At 39.4% G+C, this 12,709-nt stretch overlaps 1 pseudogene; it reads left to right on the top strand.

Moving 5' to 3' along the window:
• Positions 1 to 11,873: 11,873 nt before the first annotated feature.
• LOC122100206 lies at positions 11,874 to 11,973 on the top strand (annotated as a pseudogene).
• The last annotated feature ends 736 nt before the right edge of the window (positions 11,974 to 12,709 follow it).

Here is a 12,709-nt window from a genome sequence, read left to right on the forward strand (position 1 = left end):
AGTGGTAGCGCTCTAGTCTTGATCAAATGTTATTGGAATAGTATCCTCATGTTTTGAGTTCAAGCCCCATGGCTAACCCCCCCCCCCAAAAAAAAAAAAAAAACACCACACTAAACCATTAGATGTGAACTTGTGTGGTTTGTGAACTGTTCCTCAAAGAATGGTGATACTGATAAAAGCACCCTAATTCTAATGAAAGCTTGTGGAATAGAGCTAGGTGCTGAGTCCTTCACAGGGTGCAGTTTGCTGCATCCTGCATTGGGTGCTGTGTGCTGAGTCTTTCAAAGGATGCTGTGTGCTAAGTCATGCAAAGAGTGCAATGTGCTCTGTCCTTCAAAGGGTGCATTCTTTCTTCAGGTCCTTATAAGATCTCCACAACTGAGATGATTATGCAGACAAGAATATTGAGGCTCATTTATGTCCCCATGGCAGGGACAAAGATGTATTACTGAAGACTAGTAAGTTGTCTCCTGCAGACAATTGTTTTGTTTTGTTTTTTCTCAGTCATGAACCCTGAACTCATGGTCTAGGTGCTGGCCCTTACCTCTTGGGCTTATGACTAGCACTCTACCACGTGGAGACATGGATCCCCTTATAGCAGAGGCCACAGCCTAGGGGTCTATAGCTAAGGTCTGTCATCCTGCCTTCTCAGAAAGCTGAGATCTGAGGATCTGGGTTCCAAACTATCCCAGACACAAAAGCCTATTATCTCCATGAGCCTATTATTTCCAATTCACCACTAAGAAACCCAAAGTGGAATCTGGGTGCTTGTTGCTCATGTCTGTTATCCTAGCTACCCAGTAGGATGAGATCTGAGGATCATGGTTCAAAGCTAGCCTGGGCAGGAAAGTCCTTGAGACACTTAGCTCCGATGGACCCCCCAAAAAGCTGAAGTGGTGTTTGGCTCAAGTGGTAGAGCACAAGACTTGAGGAGAAGAGTTCAAGGACAGTACCCAGGCCCAGATTTCAACTCCTACAACAATAAAGAAAAGACAGAAACAAACTAACAAACCTGAAGTAGAGGGCTGGGAATGTGTAGAGTGTAGATTGCTTTGCATATATGAAACCCTGAGTTTGATTTCTCAGGACCATATCACTAAAAAGAAGCCTGAAGTGTCTCTGTTGCTCAAGTGGGAGAGGAGTATCCTTGTACAAGAGAAAATAGTTACAGTGCTCAGGACCTGAGTTCAACCTCCTGTGCACACACGGGCTCATGCACACATACACACACACACACACACACACACACACACACACACACTCACAGACTAGAAGTGGTGCTGTTAGACAAAATGGTAAAGCACCGGGCTTCTACACTGAGCTCATGGTCAGCACCCCAGCCCTGTTTTCAACCCCCAAACCTAGCCAGCCAGGACCCAACTTGGAGAGGTCAAATCTTTCAAAACCTGAAGAGCTTCAACAGCCCTAGATGACAGGAAGCTTTGTGATATCAGATATGTGCTTGGATTTCCCAAGCTTCCAGAAACCTAGGAGAGACATCATAGGCCCATCATCGTCCTCAATGAAACATTTCATGAGTTTCAGTGCCCCAGTTGTCTGCCAGAAGGACTGCTGAATTATATTGAGCACTGTATCTGAACACCGGAATATAGTCTCACAATGGCAGGATAAGTGCACAGGACTTGGCCTGCCACGGGAGATGGCACAAATGGCTTCCTGTCAAACCAGAGCACTGGGGAAAGAAATAGATTGGGCTAAAATTAGACCTTTATCCTGACCTTCAGAGCCCACTCAAACTCATTCTCACAATCTAACACAGATGTAGTTTTTTGTTACATAGCTGTACAAAAGTGAGGCCTTTTGTCTGCCTGTCCAGACAATGAGGGAGACTTCTTCCAGCAGGCCTGGGATGCAGAGAAACCCTCAGGCTATACTGGGAACAGTGAGGGGAGCCGCAGAACATTCACTTTCATGAAATCAGTCTCTGTTATGAAATCATTTTATTGGATACAAATTTTCTAGCTTGGTGCCATTCATCGTAACTACTCTGGAGCTTCACCGATAGGAATACATACATACATACATATACAAAGATATGGAGGTACAGGTTATTTTTGAGGGGGCAGGTCCTGGTGTTGAACTATAAGCCTAGGCATTGTTCCTGAGATCCTTTTGCTAAAGGATAGTGCATTAACCTTGAGTCAAAACCCCACTTCTGGGTTTTTCTGTGATCTCTTAGAAATAACATTGTCATAGACTTTCCTACACTGGCTGGATTCAAACTCAGATTCTCTACATCTCAGACTCCTGAGGAGCTCAGATCACACAATGAGAAGCCACTGGCACCTTCTTTCTTTTCTTCTTCATTTTTTAATCTGGAAACCTGACTTCTTAATAGGGTCATACCAGGGTTATGAATTTATAACTTAGCTACCCAATGTCCTTTATAGCTGCTTTCTCTAAGAAGGATTTTCCTTCCTCATCTTACCATCTGTTCATAGGTTTGTAACCAAAAGTGAGAAATGAGTGTCACAGAATTTCTGTGCAAATGTCCACAGGACATGCCAACTCTGTCAGTTACCATTGAGCTACAGCAATTTACTGTCTCAAGATGGGAGGACCAAAAGCTAGAGCGATCCTTATATTGTCTGCGTTGCTTCTTTTGCCTATAAAATGATCTAAAAATTAGGAGTGTTGTGTGTCTCCAACCTTAAGTATCTAGAATATACTAGAAGCATCTTCATACATCACTTTTCTAGTGTCTCTCGAGATTTAGACTCCAGGTTTGTGTGGAGGTGCTCCTTGGTGAATCCCTGAGGAAAGCCGCTTGAAACCTTTTTGAGAAATCACCCTTCAAAGTCAGCCTGAGCAGGAAGTCTGTGAGACTCTTATGTCCAATAAACCACCAGAAAACCAGAAGTGGAGCAGTGGACCAGAAGGTAGAGATGGAGCTTTGAGAGAGAAAGCCGAGCAGAAGAAACAGGCTAGACCAGGCTGGAAAGCCTGGGAGGCACTTATGTCCGATTAACGACCAGATGGCTGGAAGTGGAGCTGTGGCGGTGGTAAAGCCTCAGCCTTGGGAAAAACAGCTGAGGAATGCATCAGGCCCTGAGTTTAAGACATGGGATAGCCTCAAAAACGTTTTCAAAAAGAGAAGGCCACGTTTATGAATCAGTGCCCTACTTACTTATGTGTGTATATTACCTCCCTGAGTTCAAACACACTGTATGCAATGCTGCTTCTCTTATTTATTTATTTATTTATTTTTCAGATATGATCCTTGAGCCTACTGCATCATCCTCTTCATGTCAGACCCATTGCTTTCTCTTCCAGGGTTCCAGGCCTGTGTCCTTATATGATGCACACTGAAGATCTCAGCAGTCTTTATTTACATTTTATTATGAGGACAATGCAGGAACAGTAACAAATCAGGCAGGGATACACAAGATAGGGTTTCTTAGAAATAACCAGTCTTCAGAAAATTAAACTTGAGGAAGTAAAATGGTAGCATACTTATGTAAAAACTACCATTAAGAAAAATATGAGGGGGCTGGGAATGTGGATTAGTGATAGAGTGCTTGCCTAGCATGCAAGAAGCCCTGGGTACGATTCCTCGGTAGCACATACACAGAAAAGGCCAGAATTGGTGTTGTGGCTCAAGTAGTAGAGTGCTACAGACAGTGCCCAGGCCTTAAGTTCAACCCAAGACCTGGCAAAGAGATACCTAGGTAGGTAGGTAGATAGATAGGAAGAAAGAAAGAAAGAAAGAAAGAAAGAAAGAAAGAAAGAAAGAAAGAAAGAAAGAAAGAAAGAAAGAAAGAAAGAAAGAAAGAAAGAAAGAAAGAAAGAAAGAAAGAAAGAAAGAAAGAAATATGATAGTTTAATCTTTGGACGTCAGGAGGAAAGAAGGGAACACTTCCCAGTTAGGAGACCTTTTGCAGTGTGCCTTCACATAACCACAGAGCAGGAAGACTGTCTCTTTCCCACTTCTCAGGCAACCAAGGGCCCCAGAGTCAAGAGGGCAGAGCTAGGTTCTAAATCATGTGCTTGGAGACAAAATAGAAACAGTCCTGCCTCTAGTTAGTCTGGGGATTTGCATTAATTATGTGGAGAATGAAGGAAGGAGAATGGACAGGCAGAGGTAGAAGGGTCTTCAAATCTGATAGATGGCGAGTCAAAAACCCACTCCCTAAGACCAGAGAGCAGGGTTTTTCTACGCTGTTCCTCCCCTCTCCCCCACTAAACTGGCTCTCTATTGGTAACCTAAAGGTAGCCTGAGTCTCCCTTCACATGAGGGAGGAAGATTAATTAGTCATTGTTTGAAGAGGCCAAGTAAAGCCTGACCCTGGTGTAACTTTAACAAATGTTACAGGTTTTCCACATTACTGGTTGTGCCTGGAATAAATGAAGTCGTTTTGCAGCTCACTTCCCTGTTGAGTGTGTACGTTCTGCCTCCTAATCCTGTAGGCCTGGTCTCTGCACCTAGCCTGGATTTTGAAACTGTTTTCTGTCCTTCAATAACAGAGTTACACTGGAGTTCTTCCTGCTAACAGAGCTAGGGCTCTGAATCCAGGATAGGTCAATAATGTTTCTTTCCTTCTTCTATAGCTCGAGTACTATAAGAACATTTAGTGTGCAAGTAAATTCTCATCACCAAGGGAGACACACGAAGCTCTTGAATATCTGACCTTTCAGAAGTGGAAGTCATTTTGTCATAGATTTCCTGCCCTGGCTGGCTTCACCCTGTGATCCTGAGACCTCAGCCTCCTGAGCTAGGGTGATGGGCATGAGCTACTTGTGCTCTGCTAGGTTCAGAACTGTAATCACATTGACAATACAAGTCAACTGCTTATCACAAAGGGCTTGTGGAGCATATTAAGCCTTTTAACCTTGGACCTTTAAGAACCCTGTAGGACACAATATTACAATGCTACAGTCTGAGAGGATGGGCATATGTATGTGCTACACTTGAACCTTGAGCTCTGAGTCCAATTCTGGTGTACATCAGTGTTCATCTTCCAAAGTATATTCTCATAATTAGCAAATAGGAAAAGTATTTTAATTAACCCTCACTCTTTTTCCAGTTGTGTGTCTCGAACTCTAGCCTGGGCACTAACCCTGAGTCCTTCAGCTCAAGGTGAACACTCTAGCACTTATTCCAAAATGCCAGATGGGTTCTTTTGGTAGTTCACTGGAGATAAGAATCTAACAGGCTTTCCTTTGGACTGTGGTCTTCAGCTATCAGCCTCCCGAGAAGCTATGGTTCCACTTATGAGCCACTGGCATCTGGCCTATGGTTTTAGACAGTCCTGGGCTTGATTTTAGGGCCTGGGTACTCTCTCTGAGCTTCTTTTTCTCAAGGCTAGCCACTTGAGCTACTCCATAGCTTCTGGCTTTTTCTGAGTATGTGGCACTGAGGATTCAAACCCTGGCATTCATGCATGCTGAGCAAGCACTTTACCACTAAGCCACATTTCTAGCGCCACCCTCACAATTTTATACCTCGCTTGCCTATCCTCAAGAAAAGGCTTCTGAGTATAAATCATCTAAAGAAAACCCGATAGGAAGTTTCCAAAGATAAATAAGACAAAGCTCATACTTGTGAGAGACTCTAATCATGTGAAGACTGTGACAAATGCTTCCATTTATTTATGTATTATGTTTCAACATTTAATAAAATATTAATGAAAATGAGTCAATGTCCTAAATTATCGGGTATAATTATATAATAGATGTGCAAAATGTAATAAATATTATGTGTATAAAATACTAAATACAGCAATCAATAAATAAATAAATCAAAGAAAAATAAAATACAGAATCATTCTTTTTCTGTGTGGGTCCGGTTGTGTGGCTTGAACTCTGGGCCTGGGTGCTGTTCCTCAGCTCTTCAGCTCAAGGCTAGCACTCTACCACTTGAGCCACAGTGCCACTTCCGGATTTTTTCTTTTTGCTTATGTGGTGCTGAGGAATCGAACCCAGGGACTCAGGCATGCAAGGCAAGTGCTCTACCACTGATCCACCTGAATCATAATATGAAATTAACATACATATGTAAGTATATATATCATATATTACACATGTATAGAGCTATTTTTCCATCTCAGGGCCTTCATTCAGGCCCTGGGAACTCTAGCCTGAATTTCTTTCCTCATGGACAGTGAGCTTCGCCTTCACCCATGATGCAAAATTGTTACCTGGATGGTGAGCTTAAATCCTAGCAATGGCAGAAATACTGGTCCCAGTTCCAAGACAGTGACTTAATTTTTTAATGGAAGCAGTTTTGTTTATTCAGTTCCATACTGAACATTTTAAAAAGTGTAGAATTTTGTACAGCTATTCACTCAGATATCCTTCCCTTACCTCCAAAATGCTTCTCTGAGAACTAAATTGTTTGTCTTTGTTCGTTTTTTATTGTAAAAATATTTTACAGGAGCAAGGTAATGAGTAAATTTCGTATTGAGCATTGTTACCTCCTCCTTTGTTTTCCCCCTACCATACCTTCCCTCCCATCTCCACAACTACCTCCCCCTGCTTAGGTCAGTGACTTAGTTTTCATATTTGGTTGGCACAAGGTTTGAACTCAAGTAGTAGCAAATCTTCCCTCACATTGCTACAGATTTACCAAGACTCTGAGTTCAAATCCCAGGCTAGGAAAGAAAACTAGCAGAAATTCCAAACTAGGTAGCTTTATTTTTTTAATTTAGTTAAATAACTATATTTTCTTTATTCTTTTTCTTTTTTTTCTTTTGGCCAACCATGGGGCTTGAACTCAGGTCATGGAAACTCTGCCTCAGCTTAGATCTCTCTCGGCTTGGGTGCAGCCTCCAGAACCATAGCTGATCCTAAGATCCTAGGCCCAGGGGACTTTCTAGAAAAAAAAAAAAACTGGAAAGCAGAAAAAGTGGCAACCTTCAGGGGGCTGGGGTTTTATTATTTTTTTCTTTGCACAGTGACCATCTTGGGTTTGAATGACATGGCTGCAAAGTAGATATGACCTGCCATTGCTGATGGCTTGTGGGCTATCAGTGAAGCCATAGGACAACCTGTGAACATAGGCCCTGGGTTCAAATCCCAGTCCTGACACCAATGGCAGGAGATCACAAGAGACTCATTCCTTTGCATGGGAATATCCATTGAAAGAGTAGTTCATGCATCCGTCTAGTCTAAAATTGGATGCAATAGTCTTAGAATGCTGATTGATCTTAATGTATAGTTTATTAAGCATTAAAAGAATAATATTCCTTCAATGGTGGTATAATAAATACCTAAGAGTTGGTAGGAACATAGTAGGTGTCATTCAATCATAGATAGACGGCTCTGGCCACTCTTTAACAATATATATTTCTTTGTATATCACCGTCTGCCTATCCATGTATCGCTGTTTTGGCCAAATCTGGGGGTCAATCTCAGCACGTGGGAACCACTTAACAGCTTCATTGGCTAGAGGCTCCCATCCTCAAACTCACCCATTCATGAATTGGGCCTGCTAGGCCCTGAGATCAGATCCTAGCACTGCCAGGCATGATGGAGAACACATACATCTAAAATCTAGATTCTATGTGATAGGATGTAAACAATGTAATAAATGGTATAAGTGTCATCACAGTCAATAAAATAAGTGATAAATAAGTTAATAAAACAAGAAATAAAATGAATAAACGCACCAAACACAGTATGGACTGAACATCTGAACGGAAGTATAAATCCTATCGTTAAGATGTATATAAGGAGTAACTTTTCCAGGACTGAGGCTTGAATTCAGTCCCCCTAGGAGGAGGGAATGGTGGGAGATCCTGAGATACTTGTTTCTGGACCTAGGAAGAGTCATGGCATGCAATCGATCTCATCCTTGAATGAGTAGTTTGTGCATGATGCAAGTAGGAAATGATACACAAGACTCATGGGGTATAGATTATTTGTAAAGAAGAGTTAATGAAGCATGACAATAATCATCACAGACATGAAATGAATGCATCAGAAAATACCCAAATATAGGTACACACAGATTGGATTCCATCACAACTCACCATCAATCCTACTCTATACAAATATGTACTTGTTTGCATTCTACCTTCTATTTATGAATGGATGACTATTGTGCTCCCCACTCTCCCCCCAGGGGGGCTCAAATTCAGGTACTGGAAACGCCTAGCTCCTTTGTCATTCACAGGCTGTTGTGCTCATATGGACCCATTCACCAATTGGGCCTGCTAGGCCCCGAGTTCAGATCCCAGCCCTGCCAAAAGATTCATCTTGATGTAAGACGCCAATGGTTGCATATGTTTTCCTTTCCTGTGCAAGTCTTGGGTCTCAGCTAGGATGGAGAATGCATGGGCCACCCTGTGGTCATGGGAATAAGTTGTTATCCATATCAGCGCAGTTATACCTGTCATCATATACATGAGAAAATACACAATAATCCATGAATAGCATACAAAATAAACACAATAAGTACACTCAATGCACGATGCAGTCCCCACACGGATGTGAATATACATCCCATGTTTAAATGATGCATTGAGCACTATTTTGGCCTCCCTGTGGCTCGATCTCATTTCCTGGGAAGAGCCCATCTCCTTAGTGGCTCAAAGTCTGGTGTGATCACGTGGACCGATTGGGCAGTTGGGCCCCCTAGGGCCTGAGTTCGAAGCCCAGCAATGCCAAAAATTCACCCTGATGTGAGAAGCCAGTCATTGCACCTGTTTTCCTGTGCTGTGCAAATTCTGAGAATCAGCCAGCATGGAGAATATATAGGCAACTAATGTCAGCTTATATTTCCATAATTCATTCATCTGCAATAACAATTTGCAAGACTGGAGATGTGAAGCACTTAGACATGATTTTATTCTCGTTCATTTGGAAGATTAATCTTTAGTCAAAAGGAACGTTTAAAAATGGCCTAGAATTTATTCCTACCAGTTTTTATAAATGGCTTTGTACAATGGTATGTGATTATTTTATTTTACATAGGATAATTTTTTCTACTACCTATAAGTATTGGAAAAAGAAGAAAACTAAAATTTACTACATAGAGGAATATGATAGAAATAAAAGACAGATTTTATGTTTGTCAAATCTCTCATCAGTACCCATAATCAAGACTTAAAGTCATATTTCTTACTATGTTACACAGATAGGGAAAATATATGATAAGGCAACACATGATAAGGCAACTATTAGTGACTTTAAAATGTACCTTCTTATGTGATGAAATTTACTTTATTAGCTAATATTTGGGTTTGAATTATGGGAGGCTGATCTATTTAACACATTTCTGGAAGGCACCTACTGAACAACACAAATGGTGGGGGGTAGTATTTCTGCACTTTAATGAATGGTTGAACTTGTTTGGTATTAGTGCTGGGTACGTAAATCAACTCTATTGTAACTTGCTCCCTACACTTGAAAACCTTGTAATGTCACTATCATCTACTTGTCAAGTGTTATTTTGGTGAATATGATTTTTAAAAGTTTATTTGAAAAGGAATATACTTTCAGGAGATTAAATGTAGGTTACATTGGTTTGAGAATGACATTTTTATACTACAGAACCAAGTTTTACTGAAGTACCAGTGTTTTGAAGCACTAAGGGTCTTCTCAATTAATGTTTTTCTAAATTATATTTGACCTCTAAATCAAGTTTTCCTAGTCTTGGTAGACCAATTATGATCTATCATTCCAGAAACTATTTTTTTGGCTGCACTGAAATCTTTCATTCATCATTAGGAGAAAGGTATTAAAAATAACCTTGTTCATTTGTGATTTTGTTCACTCATATGGGCTGGTCATCTGTAAATTGAAAGTTTGAATTACAGTACTTTCTCTCAGATTTTGTGATCTCATCTTTCATTTTAAGTTGCCTTGCAATTCACAATTGATTCCTGCTAATTCTTGTAAGCAATTGGTGCCCTGAAATATTAAAGAAATGAGAAATTGAGATTAGTCTTTAATTATTTTCTGTTGGCATGTTGCATGGGCCTATGTGAGAAGTCATGCCCTTGTTATCTGATGACGCAGATAACTGGGACCTGGTATCCCAGGACCCGTGGGTCCTGCAGAAGAATAATAGCTTTTAGACATCATATCAGCAACATTTGGGTATAATCAGTAAGAATGCTTCAGAAATATGGAGAAAAACACTTAGGGACCAGCAAGTTAAAACAAAAAACAGAGCATCAGAATAAAATCCCTTATAGATTAGCAGAAAACAATACTGTTATTTTACCATGTGTATTCAGAAGACCACGAACACTTAGAAGGTATCACAAGCTTATACTGAAGATATTGCGTTGATACTTTTTATATTCTAATATATATTCTAAACCTAATTATTTATATTCCAATCTATTTATGGGAATAAATGTCAATATATTTGTCAAATTATCAATTCTAGTAAGATTCACTGTATGAAATTTAAAATCAGCACATATAAATATAAAATATATAAGTACATATAATATAAAAATTGTTTTGCATTGTTGTGTTGTGTTTAGGGAATCAAAGGCTACTCTGTTTTAAAGTATTATTCCAATATCTCTACCTCAGTTTTTGGTAGAGTTAGACTTAAAGCTTTACCATTTGTAGATATGCAGCCTAGAGGCAAGAGGAAACACTGTGATTAAAACATTACAAATTTAAGGCCTAATATCGAGGAGAAACATATGGACTTCTCCAGGAGCTATTGCAATATTTGGTGATAGAATGTCAGTAGTGTAAGTTCCTGCTTGGTTGGATGATAGACAGGTCAGGACAGTAGGTAAACATGCATATGAACAATTTTTTCACTTTCTTGGCTTTAGCTACCTTTGAAATGATACATAAATAAACAATTAAGTTTTGATAAAATACCTTCCATTCTGAACAATTCTGTCAGAACTGTTCATCTCTCTATGATCCCTTGTAACTAAGATTATTTTTGTTCCAGTAAGAGAATCCATGCTGTCAGGGTAAGATATTCTGGTTGGTCTATTCCTACATGGAAGAAAGGTAAAGGTTCAGTGTCAACGTCTAGTGCGTTGGGGTCCCTGGGTAAGGGTCACAAAATCACCAGGACACAGGGGATGCAGAGTGCAAACAGCAATTGCCACTGCATGCTGTGCTTTATTGTTAGTGGGTATTTAAAGACTAGCAAGCATAATCTTTGCCAAGATTTGGTCAGAAAACATTCACACAAAAAATTTCCACAGATACATTTTTACTTAACCTATGAGAGAATGTCTAGGTATATTATTATCTAAACTATTTTAGAGCAAGCTCAAACCACTTCTCCAATCTCAGGAAAATGCTTGACCAGCTGTTCATCTATGCTTAAGCAAGCAGAAGAGCCACTTCCTCAGCTCCCAGGAGTCTGTGACATGTTTTGAGATAGGGAGAGGGAACATTTTCCCCCTGTACCCTGGCGTTTTAAGAGCTTTCCTAATCCCAAAAACAGTCTTCAGATAATCCCGAGGCTGGAGTCTGCATCATTCTGCCCCCTCAACCTAGACCCTGAGTCTTCACAGTTCAGGTAGACATTTGTCCCAGCAAGACCTTATTTGGGAAATTTTAAGCTGCAGAAAGTTAGAAGTAGCTCTTAAGCAAGGCTTACTTTGAATCCATTAGCTCCACAAAGCTAACTCAGTTGATAAATAAGTACTTGAAAAGCCACCACCTTTGGACTTAGCTGTAAAGGCTTCAAAGTATGATAAAATTTAAAATGAAAACGACAAAATAGTCATTGACAAAAAAAATGTAAATGTGAGCAATCGACCAAACTATATAAGTTTTTTCCAGTGTACACAGAAATTTAGAGAAATAAGATCAATAGCATTTTTAGGAACAATAAGGGTTCCTTGTTACAAATAGGCAACCATGGATATATGCCCGTATAAAAATTGTATCATTACGTACTTAAATTTAGAGGATACTACATGCTTCAGCAGCAGGTCTACCCAAATTACAACAATACAGAGATTAACATGGCACTTGCACAAGGATGATATGAAAATTTGTGAAGTATTCCATATTTTCCATTCTTCTGATGCAAGAAATGAAAAACAGTTATTAAAAAGTTGATTACAAAAATACATGTGTAACAATACATGTAATTCATAGAATTAAAGGTTAGTTTGACATCAGTGTATTAAATTTTCACCTTAGAAAGGCCTTTACATAGCATAACCGTTACAAAACTTGAAATTAGATAATATTGCCATTTTATCCCAAAGAAATAAAATAATATAAGAAACTACGAAAAAAAAGGAGTCTTAAAATTCTTCTATATGGTATGCAATCTGAAAGGTCACATTTATTAATGAATCATTATATAACAATGTAGAATTCAAAGTATTATATCTAGGAGAGATTGAAATAGATTATGGACATTACACAAACATAGATATACTTTTTTCAGAAAAGCTCCAGGAACATCTTTAGTTTCTATACTATTCATTTCAACAGATAAGTTAAAATTATTTCTGATTTAAAGAATCACAAACTCTGCAGAAATCATTACAGATGTATACAAACAACTCTTGAATACATTTTGATATCAAAGTCATGCAATTCACTTGGAAGAATACCATGGAATACATAAATTTTTATAGTAAGATATTGCTGTTGCTTTGTATTGTGAAAAAAATTTGTAGGGACACAAAAGATGGACTGGCATTTTTGAAATTTAAGAAACTTAACCAAACCATTACGACTTAGGAGAACAATTTGTACAGCCTTCGACAACTTCAAAGAGGTAGTGATACATACTTAC

Source organism: Dipodomys spectabilis, unplaced genomic scaffold (assembly GCF_019054845.1).
Source record: "Dipodomys spectabilis isolate Male_0828 unplaced genomic scaffold, ASM1905484v1 ptg000569l, whole genome shotgun sequence".
NCBI lineage: Eukaryota > Metazoa > Chordata > Mammalia > Rodentia > Heteromyidae > Dipodomys > Dipodomys spectabilis.